General features: G+C 47.3%; 1 protein-coding gene, 3 non-coding genes and 1 pseudogene across 6 annotated transcripts in view; 3 read left to right on the top strand and 2 right to left on the bottom strand.

Annotated features, from left to right (window-relative positions):
- Positions 1–730: 730 nt before the first annotated feature.
- Positions 731–803, top strand: TRNAK-UUU. The gene has a single exon. It is a non-coding gene; the product is annotated as a tRNA-Lys (tRNA).
- Positions 804–1,104: 301 nt separating this feature from the next.
- Positions 1,105–1,177, bottom strand: TRNAK-UUU. The gene has a single exon. It is a non-coding gene; the product is annotated as a tRNA-Lys (tRNA).
- Positions 1,178–4,423: 3,246 nt separating this feature from the next.
- LOC118721822 lies at positions 4,424–4,532 on the bottom strand. The gene has a single exon (XR_004988841.1). It is a non-coding gene; the product is annotated as a U6 spliceosomal RNA (small nuclear RNA).
- A 4,366-nt stretch (positions 4,533–8,898) lies between these two features.
- On the top strand, positions 8,899–9,328 carry LOC118721668 (annotated as a pseudogene).
- Positions 9,329–12,089: 2,761 nt separating this feature from the next.
- Positions 12,090–20,270, top strand: part of PIK3C2B (phosphatidylinositol-4-phosphate 3-kinase catalytic subunit type 2 beta) — a 76,024-nt gene continuing 67,843 nt past the window's right edge. For 2 of the 3 annotated variants that reach the window (XR_006741914.1, XR_006741913.1), the window contains exon 1: positions 12,090–12,391. The gene's annotated coding sequence lies outside the window, so the exon portion shown is untranslated. The remainder of the gene's footprint in view (positions 12,392–20,270) is intronic. The other variant, XM_036442488.2, reaches the window with a different exon arrangement.

Raw genomic sequence — 20,270 nt, 5'->3', positions numbered from 1 at the left:
TATAACAACCCTTTCTTGACCCACTCTAAGCCCCTCGGTGGGTCATTCTCAACGTCAGCCGTTTTGCAGAGGGCAGCGCTCAGGTTATTGTGGCTGAGGACGAGAACAGCCTCCTTTCCAGTCCCCCAGGCTTAATAAGGCTTCTGACCCCAAGGTTTTCTTCGCGTAAAATTACTTACAAAATTTCCAGTCTCACGATGAGTGTCCTTTCTCCCACTTTATATTACACCGTTCGACCCAATAGCTTCAGAACAGCGTGTTTGTATTCTCCTCGGCTCATTGTGTTGTTTGTTTGTTTTCTGTTTATCCGGGAGGCTTCAGAACTTATATCCACCCTACTATCAATCGTATAACAGAGCAGACATCACTGGGTTTTTGTTAGCTGTTCCTTCATTCCATCTGCGATACAAATTAACTATAACAAATTTACTTCAAAAGTAGTATACCTCGCCGTTTTCTTAATCCTGGACCTATTCGAGAGATCACAAATCAAAGAAGCCTGCCTTACCGGATCCTGGTTATTGTGTACATAACTATCTCGCAATTCTGCATTAGCTGGTAATGCTGGAGAAAGGTACATGGTTTATTTAGGTCTTGTGTTTTTCTTTGGCGCGCGAATCCCGAGCTTTCGCGGATTTCAAAGTGTCACAAAAGGCAGGCGGAAGGACTTGATTGCACAAGAGTCCTGAATTTTTGTAAGGGTTTGCTACGGCTCTAGTTTCACGTGAGAGCCCGGATAGCTCAGTCGGTAGAGCATCAGACTTTTAATCTGAGGGTCCAGGGTTCAAGTCCCTGTTCGGGCGCTATGTTTTTGGCTTTTTTTTTCCTCCCTTTTTCTCTTTCTTGTTTTAAGCGGGCGCATTGCGTTAACGAACGTCTTTGTTAGATTTTATTTTTGCTTTCTCGATTACTAGTAATCTGAAAAAACAAATTCCTTTTCGCTGCGAAACTACTGCGCAAAACCTTCTTACTCACCAAGAAATTATGCAATTGCGCATAGTCATTTTTCTCCTGAGAATATTTATTGTAGTCTGAAATCAATGAAAAACAAAGTAAATTCAACTTAAAATGTAAATACACTTCAGCATTGGCATTAAAATAACACGCCCGAACAGGGACTTGAACCCTGGACCCTCAGATTAAAAGTCTGATGCTCTACCGACTGAGCTATCCGGGCGCTCCTGAAAAGGCACTGTTCATCTCTTTACTTGATATAATTCTAATGCATTGCTTTTCCAAAATTTTGAATTTAGATATTAATTCATTTTAAATTATCTTTTTGAAGATTTTTTAAAAAAAATTTTCTACATTTAAGGCATATGTTCTTCAAGCTCTTTCATATTTGATAAATTGTCAATATCCACTGGATTCTCTAAAACTCAATGGTACGAAATTACAGAAAAATGGGCAGCCACGCTGAACATCACTTTCCCCATAGGACCTCTTTTTTTTTTTTTACCTCTTAATTTTATTCCGCTGAGCCAGATTACAGTATTTTTCCCTTAAAAAAAAATACAATTCCCCTTTGCTAGATGATGTAGCTGTTAGGTAAGCACCCCTTAGCACAAACGAAGATACATTTGATTCAGGAATAGAGGAATTGTGCTTCTGGATTTACATGGAGTGAAAAGGAGCGTTAGACCTTTAATTCAGAGTTTGATTAATTTTTGCCTTTCCCTCTTTTCCAGACAAGTTATAGTTTTCAAGTCAGACTCACACCCTGAATCCTTCTAAAGCAGTATAAGTGTACACCTGTGGAAGAAGCAATATACAGTATTAAGAATAATAATTTCCAGATTAGCCCAGTTTTTCCTACAATCAGACTTATCAGCCTTGACGCATAGGGTGTGGAACACAAGATTGTGAAATTTCAAAGACTGATAAGGGAATTCATTTTTGTTTCTGGGAACTTGAGGTTTCCAAACACAATGAACAAAATAGCTCAGCCTCAGTGGGAGGAATTTCTTTCCTACAATTGTCTGATTATTTTAGAATAAGGACCAACAGATTGTGTGATCCTGAATGGGCCTGGGTTTCCGAATTTATAAAATAAGGGAAATTGATTAGGTGATCTATAAGAAGCCTTCTAAATCTAACAATTTACCACTCTGTTGCTCTTCCCACTGTGGATAAGAGTAGAAGAGAAAGACTCGAAATGCAAAGGGATGATTTACTTGAACAAACACTTCTTGATCATCTATTACTGCTTAGGCTCCAGGCTAGTTCTAGAGTCAGAGGTTAGTAGCACAGGTCCTAGTCACAGTCTAGGAAAGAAGGCAGACATTTAAGCAAACAATTTTAATAAAGAAATAGATGCAGTCATAAGAATTCAAGTACAAAAGTGGCAGGAGATGAGAATGGACGGAAAGGCAGGGGTTATATAAGGAGGGTGGAGGTCCTTGAGTTTTCAGCAAAGAAAACACATGACCAGAGATGTGTGCAAAACACATTGTAATGAGCCAGGCAGATATTCATTGACTCATGCAGACATTTCATAAGCACCCACTGTATTAGATAAGGAAAACTTTTTGCTCTCTTTTTATGAGTAAGATGCATTATACCTAGGTAACTTTTTAAAAATATACTTTATTGATTTTTTACAGAGAGGAAGGGAGAGGGATAGAGAGTTAGAAACAATGATGAGAGAGAAACATCAATCAGCTACCTCCTGCACACCTCCCACTGGGGATGTGCTTGCAACCAAGGCACATGCCTGGGACCCTTGAGTCTGCAGGCCGGCACTCCATCCACTGAGCCAAACCGGTTAGGGCTAACTTTGTAAAAATTTAAATTGTTTTTTGTTTTTTAATCACAGTTAACATACAATGTTATATTAGTCTTAGCTGTATATTACCTTTTTAAAGGCAGATAGTTAAAGGAGCCTTCATGTTTTTTCCTGCCTAATTCCATTCTGAACAGATAATAAAATGGCTGCTTAAAATCAAATAGACTGAATGAGATTAATCCATCAAGTTACTTATTGAGCACCTACCATTTCCATAGCAGTGAGCTAGGCACAGTGGGAGGGGAAATGGTAAGTTTGGAAGAAAAGTGAGGCATGCAAGTTCTGTTTTGGGGGGGCGGATGAATAAATCAATCTGCCTGGAAAGGAGGGAGGAAAAAGGTGCTAGGTTGGAGACAGCTGGCTGGGGAATAATTTTATCGAATGGGCAACAGTTAAATTTGAAAGTTCGGTTTGTTAACGTTGCAGTCCTATCTGGGTCACATGAACCAAATAAGCTTTTACTATGCTGCATTACAAACCACACCAGGAGTGCTATCCTGTACCTTATGTAGCATCTATATTAATAAAATGGTAATATCTGATTAGACTGGACATCTTTCGGATGTCCTTCTGGACAAAGCCACAGTGGCAGGGGTGAGGCAGAGGCAGTTAGGGGCGATCAGGTCAGCAGGGGAGCAGTTAGGGGCATTAGGTTGGTAGGCAGAAGAGGTTAGAGGTGATCAGGCAGGCAGGCGGGGGTTAGGAGTCAGCAGTCCTGGATTGCAAGACGGATGCCCCAGATAGGAGAGGGTGCACCCTCAGCCCCATGCATGAATTTCGTGCACCAGGTCGCTAGTGAAATCATGTGTTTCCCTCAAGTTTCTCTCTTCACATAGACTGTTGAACTTAATTCTCCCAGTAGAGGTCAGTCTAAGCTGACAGATTCTATATTTGAGGCCCACCCACTTTCCTTCTCTCCTTCCTTCCTTCCTATTGTTAACATCATTAACAATAGGAAGGTAAAAAGGTGCCCCTTTTACCTCCCTCCCCACCCTCCACCCAGCCCCTGCCCCACCCCAGGCCCAAACCACATCATTATCTGTGTTCATGTCCTATACATACACACATACATGTCTTTGTTTACTCCCTTTCAGCCCTCCCTCCCTCCTCCCCTCTGAGATCTGTCAGTCTTTCTATGTACCCATGCCTCTGGACCTATTTTGTTCATTATATTCCACGTATAAATGAGATCATGTGATATTTGTCTTTCTCTAACTGGTTTATTTCGCTTAGCGTATTAAGCTCCAGGTCCATCCATGCTGGTGCACAGGGTAAGAGATCCTTCTTTTTTACAGCCCCATAGTATTCCATTGTGCAAATGTACCACAGCTTCCTTTATCACTCACCTACTGATGGGCACTTGGGCTGTTTCCAGGTCTTAGCTATTGTAAATTGTGCTGCTATGAACATAGGGGTACATACATCCTTTCTGATTGGTATTTTGGGATTCTAGGGATACATTCCCAGAAGTGGGATCCCTAGGTCAAATGGCTGTTCCATTTTTAAGTTCTGAGGAAACTCCATACTCTTTTCCACAGTGGCTGCACCAGTCTGCATTCCCACCTGCAGTGTACTAGGTTCCCTTTTCTCCATATCCGCATTAGCACATGTTATTTGTTGATTTAAATTCTTTATTTTTAAACTATGGAACGCTTCACGAATTTGCATGTCATCCTTTGCACAGGGGCCATGATAATCTTCTCTGTATTGTTCCAATTTTTAGCATGTGTGCTGCCAAAGCCAGCACTGTTGACTTATTGATGGTAGCCGTTCTGGCAGGTGATGCATCATGGTAGGGGGTTCCCTTTTCATTTTGTTGTGCAGAAGCTTTACAGTTTGATGTAGTACCATTTGTTTACTTTTTCCTTTGTTCCCTTGCCTTCGGACAGTGGTCGGCAAACTCATTAGTCAACAGAGCCAAATATCCACGGTACAATGATTGAAATTTCTTGGGAGAGCCAAATATTTTAAACTTAAACTTCTTCTAATGCCACTTCTTCAAAATATTATAGAATCACCCAGGCCGTGGTATTTAGTGGAAGAGCCACACTCAAGGGGCCCAAGTGCCATGTGTGGCTCTTGCCGACCACAGCCCTAGCCCATAGCAGAGCTGTGAGAGAACATAGCAGCAGTAAATGATTTCAATCACCTTCCCCTCCCTCTCATTTTAACCACTTGCTCCCTAATAACCTACGGCTTGTTATTACCCCTGGAGTCATAAATGCTCAAGTGCCCCATTATCTAGCCCACATGTGTCAAACACAAGGCCCGCGGGCCAAATCCATCCCGCCAGGCCTTGCAATGTGGCCCGCACCGCGCTGTCATCACTGTACTCCGCTGCGTTTCCATCACAATGACAGTTTATGACTGTTCAGTAAACCATTCGGCCCGCGATTTAGGCTGGATTTTAGATTTTGGCCCCTTCTCTGATTGAGTTCGACACCCCTAATAGCCGGTCAGTCAGTCTTGGGTGTAGAATGTTAAATCTTCATTCATTCACCGAGTCCTTGAGCACCAGCTTTGGCTCAGGAGACAAAGTAGACCTGGCAATTAAATGGTAAACCCAACAGAGGTAGCCTAGTCCTGAAGGAGCTTATAGTCTAGTTACCCTGCTCTCCCATGCCCTCCTCAATTCGGACAAATGCAAACAATTAAGACACTGTGATTAATGTTACAGTCCAGGCAGCTAGTGGGTGTGGGTAGACATCTTCAGAAGGCACCTTGGGAAGCTTCCTGGAAAACTAGTTGTAGGGTGTATTAGTTCACTGCTGCCGTTGTAACAAATGACTGAAAATTTAGTGAATTTTACTGAAAAATTAAAACAACACAACTTACCTTACAGCTTCAGAAGCCCAACATGGGCCCCCCGGACCAAAATCAAGAGCCAGCACACTGTGATCCTTTCTGAAGACTCTAGGGGAGAATCTAACCCCTTCTCTTTTTCCACTTTCTAGAAACAGCTACTTTCCTTGGCTCAGAACCTCCATTCTCCAACTTTAAAGGCAGTAATGCTGCATCTCTCTTACCATTCTTCCATCATCACATCCCCCCACACCTTTTTTTTTTATTCTCACCTGAGGATATTTTACCATTGATTTTTAGAAAGAGTGGGAGAGGGAAAGACAGAGAGAAACATCGATTGGTTGCCTCCTGTATGCCCCCACCACCAAGGCCCAGGTCAGGGAGGAACCTGCAACCCAGGTACATGTCTTTGACTGGAACCAAACCAGGACCTTTCAGTCTGCAGGCCAACACTCTATCCACTCAGCCAAACTGGCTAGGGCGTCCCTCATATATATATATATATATATATATTATTGATTTTTTACAGAGAGGAAGGGAGAGAGATACAGAGTAGAGAGTTAGAAACATCGATGAGAGAGAGTCATCGAGCAGCTGCCTCTTGCACGCCCCCTACTGAGGATGTGCCTGCAATCAAGGTACATGCCCTTGACTGGAATCGAACCTGGGACCTTTCAGTCTGCAGGCCGACGCTCTATCCACTGAACCAAACCGGTTTCGGCTGTCCTCTCTCTTTTTTTTTTAAATCCTCACTGAAGGATATGTTTTTATTGATTGATTTAAAAAAAAAAATGGGGAGAGGAGAGAGAGAAAGAGAGAAATGTCAACCAGTTGCTTCCTGCACACATTCTGACTGGGGATCGAACCCACAACCTAGGTATGTGCCCTGACAGATAATCAAACCCACAACCCTTTGGTACACCCTTTGAAGATGCTCCAACCAGCTGAGCCACCCAGCCAGGGCATCACATCTCCCTTTGACCTCAACTGGCAGAGGTACTACAGTAGTATTCTGCTTTTAAGGGCCCATGTGATTAGATGGGGCTCACCTGGGTAATCCTGGACAATCTCCCCATCTGAAGGTCCTTATCTTAATCACATCTGCACAACCCTTTCTCCGCTCCCTAAGATAACATTCAGGGTTCCAGGGAGTGGGAGGCAGACGTTTCAGACATTTCCTCCTTTGGGAGGCCATTATTCTGCCCGCCGTGTAGAAACGCAGCAAGGCAGGGTGATGGCGGTGGCGATTGGGGGTGGGAGGCCCTTTCCAGGCTGTGGGAAAAGTCTGTAGAAAGCCCCTTGGTGAGATGAGACCTGCAGGGAGATCAGCAGGACCAAGCATGAAGTTTGCATTGGGATGCAGGAGAGAGCTATTTACTCACCTACATGGCAGGTGTTGTTCTGAGGATCAAAGGACAAACAAGAAGAAGTCCCCGTCCTCTGAGTCCAGAGTGAGAAGCAAGGGACAGATTGTGAGAAGCCTTGTTGCCTTTCTTAAGAGGTTTGCATTTCAGCTAAGAGCTCTATGGAGCCTCCCCTCGGACACAGTTTATTGAGCACGTGCTATGTGCCAGGCACAGTGCAAGGCTCCAGGAATACAGAAGTTTAAAAACCAAAGTAAAAATCACCCCCCCCCTTTTTTTAGATATGATATATTTTATTGATTTTTTACAGAGAGGAAGGGAGAGGGATAGAGAGTCAGAAACATCGATCAGCTGCCTCCTGCACACCTCCCACTGGGGATGTGCCCGCAACCAAGGTACATGCCCTTGACCAGAATCAAACCTGGGACCCTCTATCCATTGAGCCAAACCAATTAGGGCAAAATTCTCTTTCATTATGGAACTATATACCAGCAGGTGTTCAGCAAGGAAGCAGGTGTTTGCTTTAGGAACATTGCTCTGGCTGGGGTGTCGGAGAAAAGGTGGGCCGGAGCAACACTTGTGGTGGCCCCAGGGCTTCTAACTCCCCCTTCGAGCTGAACAGCTTTTCCTCAGCGTCATGTCCCTCCTGGGGCACCTTCTCTTCTGTCAAGAGCTCTCTTTCCCGCCTTTATCCTACCACTGTGCCTGCTCTGCAACCCCCAGCCCTGATTTAACATTCCACACTTTGGCTTCCCAGATCTGCAGAAGAAAATGATAAAAGCATCCATATTGAAACCACTACATGCTAGAGTATCTGACCCCAGCCATCTCCTCAGCTCTGCCCACAATTCCATTCCTCTAACACAGTGGTTCTCAACCTTCCCAATGCCGAGACCCTTTAATACAGCTCCTCATGTTGTGGTGACCCACAACCATGAAATTATTTTCGTTGCTACTTCATAACTGTAATTTTGCTACTGTTATGAATCGTAATGTAAATATCTGTGTTTTCCTAATGGTCTTAAGTGACCCTGCTAGCAGCTCTCAACCTGTCGAGACCCACAGACCACCGAAAGACACAGATATTTACATTATAATTCATTAACAGTAGCAAAATTACAGTTATGAAAAAAGTAGCAACAAACATAATGTTATGGTTGGGGGTCACCACCACACGAGGAGCTGTATTTAAAGGGTCACGGCCTTAGGAAGGCTGAGAACCACTGCTATGACAAGCTACCACTCCTTCCTTTCAGTGGCTATTTTAACCTTAACCACTCTCCTTAATAAGCCTCAGTCCCATCTTGACCCCTTCTCTCCCAGGAGATGACTTAGCCGCTGTCAGGTGGCAACCACTTCTCTCAACTTCTAACCTCTAGGCCCACCACAAATGCCCTGCTTATGCATTCTTCCTCCCAAAGACAGCCCAGGCCGCCCGCCCTCCCGTGCCGAGATCCCATCTCCTCCGGGGCATTTTCATTAATCGTCTCTCCATCTCCTTTGTTTCCCCCTTCGCCTAGGAGCATGTGTAAACCCTTCCCATCTGGAAAATAACAACAACAAACAACAAAAATCTTCCCTTTGATTCTGCATTTTCCCCTCCACTGCTTTACACTTCTCCTTCCCATGGATTGCCCAGTTTCTGGGAAGAGAGGCTTATATTCCTGTGTCTCTTGCTCCTTAACTCCCTGGAGCCTGGTTTGACCATGACTGTTCTCCCACCACCACTGGATGGTACTGGTGATTTTCTTGCCAATCCAAAGGGCCATTTTCAGCCTGTCCTCCTGACTGTTCCTGCTGTGCTTCTGTTCCAATCTCTTTCCTGAGACCTTCTCCCACCCTCCTTTCTGACATTCTGTGGTCTCTGTTTTTCTATCAACTTCAGTGATTATCCTTGGTTTATTATTTTTTTAAAAAAAATATGTGTTTATAGGCAAGGGTTCTTAACTCCAAGTTCCAACAACCGGCAGCTGCAGTTGCTGCAGTGTAGTCTTCAGCTTCACGGTGTTTCCGTTGGCCAAAAACGTGCTAAGCCATCTCCCAGTTTGAAGCATTCAGCAAACAATGTCAGGGCAGATTCACCAGAAGAAGACACCTGATTTCCATGACAAAGATGGCAATGCTATTTTAGCTAGCCGAGCCACTTTTTGTGTTGCTAAAGGTACTTATACAGCAACACAAATTGGAATAGAACGGAACCTGTCCCCTGTTGGCAGAGTCACCCCAAAGGAATGGAGAGATTAGTAATCATCCCAGTTGGTGTGATAATGAATTATTTCAAAACCAACTCATAATTGATGCCAAGTGAAAGAAATGTGAGCCCATTAAAATATGGCATGATTGGAGAAATAAAGTACATTTGAAACCTTCAAAAAAATAAAAATAAAAATATGTGTTTATTAAGTTGATTGGGTAACATTGGTCAACATGAACATATAGGTCTCAGCTGTGGGTTTCTATGTTGCAAGATCTGTATATTGCCCTGAGGGCCCACCACCCAGAGTCAATTCATCTCCTGTTACCATATATTAGGACCCCCTTTTACTCTCCACCCCCTTTCCTCTGGCAATCACCACGATGCTGTTTGTGTTCACAAGTTTCAGTTTTATATACCATACTAGAGGCCCAGTGCACGGATTTGTGCACCAATGGGGTCCCTCGGCCTGACCTGCGGGATCAGACTGAAACCGGGGAGGGACCGCAGGAGGGCTCCAGGGCATGTCTGGCCTATCTCACCCAGCCCAAATCAGCCAGGCCCCAGCAGCAAGCTAACCTATGGGTTGGAGCATCTGCCCCCTGATGGTCAGTGTGCATCATAGCTACCGGCCGAATGATCCCTTAGGCTTTTTATATTTATATTTATATTTATAGACATGAGCCAAGTCATATAGTTCTTAGCTTTCTTGACTTCTTTTGCAGGCCTCTTCCTTCCTCTATATGCCCGCCTGGGTGACCTCACCCATGCCCATAACTTTGCTGATCACCTATAATGTGAAGAGTCCAAAACTGATATCCCCTGTCCACACTTCTACTTAGAGTTTAGTTTCAAAAACCCACTGTCTACTAGACATCCTCACCTAAACAATCTGTGGATGCCATAAACCCCACATGTCCAAAACTAAACTCACAATGGCTCCCCCAACACCTGGTCTCTGATTTACTACAGTCCCTCGCTTAGTGAATGCCATCACCTGCCACCAATTCCTAAGGGGTCAAGTGTGGAGTGGTACTAGATTCCCTCCCCTCCCTGATTCCCTGCATCCACGACCTTATCAACTCTTACTGATCTGACTTCCTAACTCTCTGTTGTATCTGCCCTCTCCTTTTTCAGCCTGGCTCTCACACTCCCAGCACAGCTTTGATCTTGCACTTGGAACATTGTCACGGCCCCTTGCTGAGCTCCCAGCCTGCACTCCTGTGGAGGCCCAGAACCAGTCACCCGGAGTCACGGTGCCTCTGTGTGTGCAGGTTGTTTCGAGCTAGAAGCAGGCTCCAGAGGAACTTCTGCTCCTCCCCTGGGTTCACTCAAGCGCATTTGCCCAGATTTTGTCTTACACGAGAACAAAGCGGTTCCCAATAAATCCTCCGAATGGTGAGCTCACGTTTTAATTGCTTTCTCCCCTCTGTGGGACTTCCTTTGGGCATTCAACTCCCTTTCCAACACTTATCCTCTTACTGAGCTCTGGAGTCGTTTAGTTCTCGTACTCTATGAACCTAAGGATTGGGTTGAATTTGCTGCAGCTTCATAATAATGAGTACATTTTTATTTTTATGTTTATACAATATATATATATATATTTAAATGTATTTTATTGATTTTTTTTACAGAGAGGAAGAGAGAGGGATAGTTAGAAACATCCATCAGCTGCCTCTTGCACGCCCCCTACTGGGGATGTGCCAGCAACCAAGGTACATGCCCTTGACTGGACCTTTCAGTCCCCAGGCCAAAACTCTATCCAACTGAGCCAAACCGGTTTTGGCGAGGACATTTTTAAAAGGCCTCTCTGACATCTGTCTTTTTTTTCTACGCTGGTGAATTCCAAACAGACTAATGGGAGCACTTTAGCAAATATTTCCTTGAGACCAGGGACAGGAAGGTTGGCAGGTGTTTCCCGGGGACCCTGGCTGGGGAGTCTCGGGCATCTGAAGGAGGTCAGGAGTCTTTAGACCCTGGATGCCTGGAGGGGATTGCAGAGGGGGGATGAGAACCAGGTGTTGATCTTCATAGTCTGGCAAGAAAGGAGAGTGGGGGTGGGGGGAGAGGGCGGAGGACTCAGACGACAAAGATTCAGGGTTTGAAAAAACATGTATGTCGAGGTCACAGTTCATAGTTATTATGCAAACCAAATGCAAATGAGGAGCTGGTCATTTCCTGGTGTCTTTGGGGCGCAGCCTTTGGAAATTTCTAGAGACCACCGCTCAAAAGAAAGGTGCTTAAGAGTCAAACTGTTGAATATAACATACTGCATGAAAGAGGGTGTGCCCCCCCCCCCACACACACACACAGTTGAGTGGAGGACCCACCATCTCCCCTCCCCTCGCTCCTCCGGTTGTTGAAGGCCACACTCTGAGGCTTAGGTCCCAGGACCCCCTTGGGCTCCCAGAAAAAACAAGGAGGCTGAGTGTGACCGACACGGCTCCCCCAGGCCCCTGCCTGGCCTTCAGCCCTCAAGTAGGGGTTCTCTCAGGCATTGCTCTGCTAAGGATTGGGGGAATCCCTCAAACCGACAAGGGGCCTCGACACTGTCATTTCCAGCAGAATGACCGGCATTCACTGTCAGTGCAAAGGGAAGAGGAACGGCCATCTGCAGAAGCCCTCACTCGGGTGGGGAGTGGAATTCTTGGCTCTTCTAGGGTTTTCCAAGCAAAACTCGCCCCCTGCGCGTTCCTCCGGCAGGCGCACTGGCTGGAGGGAAGGGAGAGGAGAGGAGGGAAGAAGGGGAAGGGGAGAGAGGGAGGCAAGGGGGAGAGGTAGAGGGGGCTGGGAGGGAAGTAGAGGTGGAGAAGGTAAGGTGGAGGGGAGGGGAGGGTGGGGAGGAGAGGGGAAGGGTGGAGAGAGAAGTAGGAGCGGGAGGAGAGAAGAGGGGAGGGACGGGAGGGGAGGGCAGTCGGAGCTGCGGGCCCGCCCCGCCTGCCGCTGGGATTCGGCGAGCCGGGGCGGCGCGGTGCTGCCCTGTCCGCCGGGCCGCTGGCCGCTCGCTCGCCGTGCAGTGCGCCGGGCCCCCGGGAGATGGCCTCTGTGCTCGCGCCCTCCGCCCCCGCCATTGTCCCCGGCGGGGCGGCCTGACCGCGGGCTGCGCACGCTCGGGGCCGAGGACCCGCTTTCCCCGGAGCCGGTCCGGGCGCCCCTTCCCGCCTCCGAGCGCCGGGGCGCGGAGCTGTGCGCGGCCGGAGCTGCGGGCCGGAGCTGCGGGGCGAGGAGCGCCCGCGGGGAGCACAGGTAGGACGCCCGCCCGCCCAGGGGCTGCCGGTGCCCGGCGTGGAGGGAGCGGAGGTCCAGGGCTGCAGCCGAGGGAGGCGCCACAATGGCAGGAGCCGAGGGTGCCGCGTGGGCTGAGCCGGGGTGCGGGATGGCGACCGCTCCAGCCGGCCGCCCGAGCAGGTCGCCGACCCACCCCGCTCCGCCCGTTCGGAGCGCCTGGAGCTCCCTCCCGGGCCTTCCCCACCGGGTCCCTGGGAAACACTCTCCCAGCGCCCAGCTGCGGGGCGATCTGAACCGGCCAACGATGTGTTTGTTTAAGATGAGAAATAAAAAGCAAAGCTGCCCTGGAGTGGGGGGTGGGGAGGGTAAGGGGTGGCGCTTTCGCGGGCAGTGAGTGAAAAGTCATCCTCTAGCCTGGGGAATATGTCCCTTTTTTTAAAAAGCCAGACGCAGGGTAGACTTGGCTTCTCCCTTATAAGGATCCTGCGGCCAAAGGAGAAATCCTGGGAGAGGGAGAGGGTCCCCCAGGCCCCAGTTCCGGGCCCTCTCCTGGCCTGGACCTGTCAATCATTCTCAGCTCCCAGCAGCGGGGCTTTGATGCCGGGGAGCCAGCCGTGCAGCGGCGGGAAGCCCCGGGGGAGGCTGCCCAGCTGGGCTGGGGTGAGGTGGGGTGGGGCGGGGAGCGCTGGGGCTTGGCAGGGTCCAGGGTCCTGCGTGGAAGAGCGGAGTGCGTGCACACACCCTCCTCCTTGGCTGAGGGCTGTGGGGTGTGTGTGATGGTGTGTCTCTGCCATCGCTCTGGCTCCTTCACGCCAACCTCCTCTCCTGCTGGCATCTCCACACCCATGTGGGGTCTCTTTGTGGCTTCCCCGTCCCTGTCCCTGTCCAACCAGCTTGGGGTGGAATCCATTGTCTCCGGCTGCCCTGATGTTTTTTTTCTCTGTTCCATTGGAGGGTTTTGTCCCCCGGGCTGGCGGGTCCCAGCATGGCACCAGATTCTTGAGCACACAGCTCCCCCTGCTCCCCCAAGTGGGCCCACAGGGCGCCTCCTCTCTCTCTCAACTACCTGACTGGGGCATGGCCAAGCAGATGTAAGCAATTTGCACTGAATTCCAACCCCATCCCAGTCCCTGAATGAAGACTCGCTCTTTGACCACACTCCGGACCTTGGAAAGATATCGGAGAGACATGGGAGAGAGGGAAGGGGTGTGTGGCAACTCCAACCCCCCACATACACCTCCCTCCCCAACTCCAGCTGTGGGTCCCAGAACCGAGTGGTTCTGAGGCTTCAGGATTGCAGCTCCTCCGGAGCCTGGCAGTCCCCTCTGGGATGGTGTCCATGGAAAAATTAAGTCGAGGCACATTTTATAGCTCCGCCTGGCAGCCAGCAGCTGAGGAGGTGGTGGTGGCTGCTGCTCCTTCGGTCTGGGTGAGCCCAGGTTTTATTTCCCTGGCTCTGGGTTTCCTGCTGAGTGTGCATGGGTGTGTGTGTGTGTGTGTGTGTGTGTGTGTATGTGTATGTGTATGTGTGTGCCGGCTTCTGATCGAGCTCCAGCTCCAGCCAGAGGGAGCTTGTCCGTTTCCCGCTTCCTGGAAGCTTCGGATGAGGGAGGCCTGCAGGGTGTGCTGGGGTGAGGAAGGCTCAGACTTTTTTCTCTGTTGCGCCTTTGAGGAGGCCGTGGCCTGGACTGACCATGGTCTTTGCCATGACCTAGGGGTGCCCTAGCCGATCGCCCACACCTGTGTGCCTTTGGTTCCCACTCCATGGTTCTGGTGGTTTGCAGGTGTCTCGTGTCTATGGTCCTTCAGTCTGGAAAGCTCTGTTCAGACCAGGAGGGAGAAAAATGAGGGATCCCTGTTCCCTGTGGGGGTTGGTAACTGGCCATAAGCTTTAGGCTCCTCTGGCTCCCAGAATGTGAACTTGGACGTGCTAATGTGGGTTCCGTGTCAGGAAGGCCTGGCTTTGAGTCCTGGTGCCACTTACTTCCTACCTGTATGAGCATGGAAAACTTGTGAACCTATCTATGCCTCAGTTTGTATATCTGTAAAATGGGGGGAAATAATGCCCTTGGCTCACAGGGTTATTTTAAGGATGAAATGTACTGCTTGCTAGGAACGGAATATATTCATGAAAACTGCACGATACCATGCAAATGTCAGTTATTCATCCTGAGTTTAGCCTTGGTAACAAAGGAGGAAGAACTGGTGGGGTGGAGTTGGGGGAGGCGTTGGAGGAGAATGTTCTGGAACCTTTTCTTTCTGGCTAAGTGGAAGAGCTTACTGAGGTAACTGTGCTTTAAATAGGGTTAGCAGGATGGGAACTTGGAAAGAAAGAAAGGCTGCTTCATGATATTTGTAGGAAATTGGGGAGAGACCTACACCTCTCAAAGGCTGGCTGCTGTCTACAGGCAGGGTAGTGCTGAGCTGGCAGATAATATAATAATAGGGATCACTGATGTCAGCCAGCCAGTAACTGACGGAGAGTTTTGAAGCAGGCGGTCTCACCCTGTGCTCCTAATGTTCATGGTACTCTGGGTGGACACTGAGGCTTGGGAGAGCAGGAAGGGCCAGTAGAATTGCAGAATTCATTCATATTGGGCCCCTTAACTTGAATGCTGTGAATCCCCATGCAATGTCACCAGACTGAACATACTTTATTTATATTTTTTAATATTTTTATTGATTTCAGAGAGGAAGGGAAAGGGAGAGAAAGACAGAAATATCAATAATGAGAGAGAATCATGGGCCTCCTGTACACCCCACATTGGGGATCAAGCTGGAAACCAAACCATCACCACCCCATTCATAGGCAGATGCTCAACCACTGAGCCACACTGGCTGAGCTGAAAGTATTTTGACAACAAGCTTCTTAAGGACAGGGGCTCACCCCAGTGCAGCACAGCATCTCCTTAGTTCCCAGTTATTTGAGGGTTGAGGAACATGTGTGTGAATTCCTTGGGCTCCAGTCCTAAAGGCCTTTCTCTGCTTTCTCAGTCATATCCTTGGCTTCAGCGTAAGGACAAGTCTGGGTATAATCAAATCAAGCAAATTTGCTCCCTTCTGGGCAACTGTAGTAAGAGGTTTGGGCTCTTCAGGCCCTGGGATAATTGAGGCAAATCTTGTGTTTTGGTGTTTCCGTACCTGCTTTATTTCACATCTGTGTTATAAATGAAAGCCTGTTCTTCCATTTCCAATGATCACGCCAAGAGTTACAACCGGAAAGGACCTGGGGCATCATTTTCATGAGAAGTCACACGGTTGCTAGACCCCATCGGTGGCAGATTCTGTTCTCTCCCAACTTTGCTGATGGAATTCACTCCCCCCACATCTCCTTGCTGGTTAGAGATGAGGACCCAGAATGCATCTCTGCTTTGGGGTAGAAACCCTCAAGGTATGGAGAAGAGGAGAGGGGTTTCGATAGCCCTGAGGCAGAATAGAGCGCTCATGGCTGAAGGACTCATTAATCTTTCACTCTTTTCTCTTTTTGAGAACTTCCTGGACAAGGTCTTACCTGGCAGAGGCGCCATAGGACTTCAAAGAGAAGCCACAGCTCACTTACCTCTTTAGAAACTCTCGTCCTTCCACCTTCACTCTATTACTCCTGCCCCGTTCCTTGAAAACATTGTTCAACTCCCTGCTTTCTAGACCTTTCTCAACCCTTAGCCAGCCTTAGTTACTGTGAGACTAACCTCCTGGGGGGTGTTTCTTCTTAAGGGTTCTTCCTATTACACTGAGTGGCCAGATTATTATGACCTCTGAACGCATAATAATCTGGCCACTCAGTGTGTGTGTGTGTGTGTGTGTGTGTGTGTGTGTGTGTGTGTGTATTAGAGGCCCGGTGCATGAATTCATGCATGGGTGGAGTCCAGCCAGCCTGGCCAGGGGGAGTGGACATGGCAGTTGGCCAGCCTGCCTGCTGGTCAAACTCCTGGTCGAGGGGACAATTTTCATATTAGCCTTTTATTATATAGGATATACACTGAGTGGCCAGATTATTATGCGCTCAGAGATCATCATCATCTGGCCACTCAGTGTATATTTGTGTCTTCTTCTAGGTTGCTGGCCCTGAGGGTTAGAGGTTAGAAACCTAGGGTTAGGGTTTGACGGTAGCTCCTCTTTCACGGTGGAGGAGGTGCCAGGGATGAGGGCACCCTGCACACGCCTGGTTGTCCATGCCCACGAGGAATAAGCTTATGTGGAGGCAAACTTTCCAGCCAAGTCTTTTTCTCTTTCGAAGTCTAGTTGGCGCTCTTGGCAGCAAACCAGAAGGCATAAGGTGGCAGAAGAGTGGAGAACCAAGGAGTTTCTATTTTGAGGAAATACTAAGTTAACCCTGCCAGTGAGAAGGAAGAGATGTGTGCTCTTCCTGTCTCGGGTCAAACACTAACCCTGAACCGAGATTAGAGTAGCGATGGAGCCAACTGCTGAGACCTGGTGAGAGCCCTGCTTTCCTGAAAGCAGAGCATCAGTCACATTTCTGACCCGCGTGCTTCTGTGTCTTCCGAAGGATAGGCGCACCCTTCTGACCAAGAAAGGGGAGGTTGTTTGCAGATTGGATATTAGGGGAACCTGGGGAAAGGCAACTATATTTTCTCAAAAAAAAAAAAAAAAAAAACACACAAAAACTTTATAACCAGGGATGTCATATTTTCACTTTTGACTTTAAGAAGGTAGATTTTAAGATTTTTAAATTTTATTTTATTGATTTCAGAGAGGAAGGGAGAAGGAGAGAGAGAGAGAGAGAGAGAGAGAGAGAGAGAGAGAGAGAGAGAGAGAGAGAGAAGCATCAGTGATGAGAGAGAATCATCAATTGGCTGTCTCCTGCATATCAGGAATTGAATCATGACCTCCTGGCTCACAGGTCTACACTCAAGACGGAGCCACACCAGCCAGGCCAGATTTTTTTATTATTATTATTATTATTATTTTAATTAAGAAGAAAGATAGATACAAGGAACTTTGATAGAGTGGTTCCAGGGGGTTGGCAATTCTTGAAGGGCAATTTTGACTGTGCTGTTGCAGATGATTGCAATAAGCAAGGGGAAAAGGAACTACTCTTTCTCCCGCCTCCCTCTCTCCCTTCCTCTCTTCTTCCCTTCCACTCTCTCTGAAAAGCAATGGGGAAAATATCCTCTGGTGAGGATTAGCAAACGATAAAAAATAAAAGAACTTAAGAAACATGCCTAAGATTGTACAGCTAATGAAGGAAAAGCTGGAGTTTGAAACGAGGCCAGGACTCCCCCTGTGCTGCACTGCAGGGACCTGAGAGAAAAAAAACAAAACAAAACAAAACAACCAATGAGGCCCACGTTCTGAATGAGTTGGGGCTTCCCTGAGAACCAGATGACAGCAGAGAGTTCTTCAGGTCACCTGTGGGAGAAGCTGTGATCACAAAGGGATGCGCGACTGCAAGATAATGTTTAAAAACAACTCATTTAGTGCTGGTCCGTTTGGTCCAGTGGATAGAGAGTCGGCCTGTGGACTGAAGGGTCCCAGGTTCAATTCCCATCAAGGACACATGCCTGGGTTGCGGGCTCAGTTCTGAGTGGTGGTGGTGGTGGGGGGTGTGTGTACTGGAGGCAGTCAATCAATGATTCCCTTTCATTATTGATATTGCTGTCTCTCCCTTCCTCTCCCTTCCTCTCTGAAATCAGTTAAAAAAAAAAAAAGTATATAAAAAAATAACTCATTTTTTCATGAGTTCATAAGGACTTCAAGTACTTTCAATGCCTAGGATGGATAGGTTCCAGAAGTTGCTGTTGAGTGAGGGGACAAATAAATAGCTGTGGTGGGGGAGTGTGGGCAATTTGGGTTGATGAGACTTCCTGGAAGAAATTAAATGTCAGTGAACAATGAGTAGGAATTGGGGTGTGGTTGAAGTGAGTGGTGAAAGAGGTGAGTTGAAAGTAGGTTAATCTGACCGGAGCTGTTTTATTTATTAACTTTTCACTCACGGGTTGTGCACTGAATGGTCATGATATTCCAGGTGCTCTCCTAAGCGTGCAGGAGCGAAGAAGACAGACAAAATCCCTGTCTTCTTAGAGTTTAGGTCCTGGAAGAACTTAATGCACTAGGAATAAATTAAGCCAGTCTTGTGTATTTCACTGACCATGATTCTCTACTGGCAGGTCAGGAAATTACGTGAGCATAGACTCTGACTGAACTCACGAAAGTCTGAGAAGGACATTAGTGATAACAGGCTGAGTTCATTAACTGATGGTTTATTGTTGGTCCAACAAAAACATCTTAAGCAGCAGCTCAGTTAGCTGATTGCCGGTTTGATTTCTGGTCAGGGCACATACCTGGGTTGGGGATTCGATCCCTGATTGGGGCATATGCAGAGTGCAACCGGTTGATGTCTTCCCCTCCCTCCCTCCCTCCCTTTAAGCAAGTCGTCAGGTGAGGATAAATGAGACCAAAACAAAAAAACTAACTTGACAGGTTTGTTGTGAGGATTAAACAAATACTGTGTTGAAAAAAAAAAAAAAAAAAAAAAAAAAAAAAAAAAAAAAAAAAAAAAACCAGGAAAAAAATGTTCAGTACCTCTGCTCTTTCATTCTCTCATTCATTCATTCATCCATTCATTCAATTGACAGGTGTATAAATTCAGCATATGATTAAGAGGATGGCTCTAAGGTCAGATTTATTGGGTTCAAATTCTGGTTTTCCCACAAACCAGTTGTTTGACCTTGAGAAAGTTATTTAATTTATCTGTGCTTTCATTTTCTCATACAGAAGAGGGGGGAAATAATACCATAGTAAAGAAGGAAACAAGGCTGTCTATAAATAAAACAAGCTCATTAATGAACTGCCTGGTACAGTGCCTGATACATGGCAAGGGTTCAGTAAGTGGTGGTGGTTACACTTTTATCATCCTTCAGTAGCAGGTTTGTGCTACACCCTCGGGATACAGACTTGAATTCAGTGTGGTCCCTGACCCTGAGGAGACCACGCTGTGCTCTCAAAAGTACAAGTGAACGCCCTGGCTGGTGTGGCTCAGTTGTTTGGAGCATTATCCTGTACACATACCCAGGTTGTGAGTTCAATGCCTGGTCGAGGGGGCGGGGTGTGTGTGTGCCATATGTACTGGAAGGAACTGATCAGTGTTTCTCCCTTCCTTTCTCTAAATTAATTAAAAAAAAAACAAAAAAAACCACACACAACATATTCTTAGTGAGGATTTAAAAAAAAATAATAAAATAAAGAACGCAAGTGAATGCATGAGTTGGGGCTGCAAGGGAAGCCAGGGTCCCATGTGGCTCCCTCCAGCTGCCAGCAGGCAGCTGGGACCCTGGTTGTCCGGTCTAATCAGCATATTACGCTTTTATTATAATATTATAGATTGGCTAGCCCTGGCTGGTGTTGTCCAGGAAGGCTGGGGGGTCCCGCTCTCCGGAGGATTTTGCGAATGGGTATGACAGACCGGTCGTGGCTCAGTGTGGAAAGAGCACTGGAGTGAGAGTCAGACCCGCGTCTAGTCCCACTGCTGCCCCTGAGCAGCTGTGTGACTCCGTGATCTCTCCCCTCTGGTCCTTGTTCTCTGATCTGCAAACTGGACTGGGATTCCCCCTCCCCTGGTTTATTTATTTGCTTGTTTTCGGAGTGGCTGGGGTGGGTAAAGAAGCGTTTTGTGGTGTGGGGGGAGAACGTGGGGCTGTACCAGGATGGTCTTTGATATCAGCTTGAACATTTGATAAATTGTGATACTAATACGCCTGGGTTTTTTTTGTTTTTTGTTTTTTTTGTAAGATGGAAAAAACACTGAATCATGACCTCCAGCAAATAGCAGTTGAACTCTTGATTTTATCATCTGCTAGTTGTGTGACCCTGAACCATTTACTCAGTCCCTTTCCTGTTTTCCAGTTTTCTCGTTCATAAAGTAAGGCTAATAATACCC

The sequence above is a fragment of the Pipistrellus kuhlii genome, unplaced genomic scaffold (genome assembly GCF_014108245.1).
Source record: "Pipistrellus kuhlii isolate mPipKuh1 unplaced genomic scaffold, mPipKuh1.p scaffold_m20_p_18, whole genome shotgun sequence".
In the NCBI taxonomy this organism is placed as follows: Eukaryota; Metazoa; Chordata; class Mammalia; order Chiroptera; family Vespertilionidae; genus Pipistrellus; species Pipistrellus kuhlii.
The sequence above is the reverse complement of the archived record's forward strand: the minus strand, read 5'-3'. Positions and strand labels throughout refer to the sequence as shown.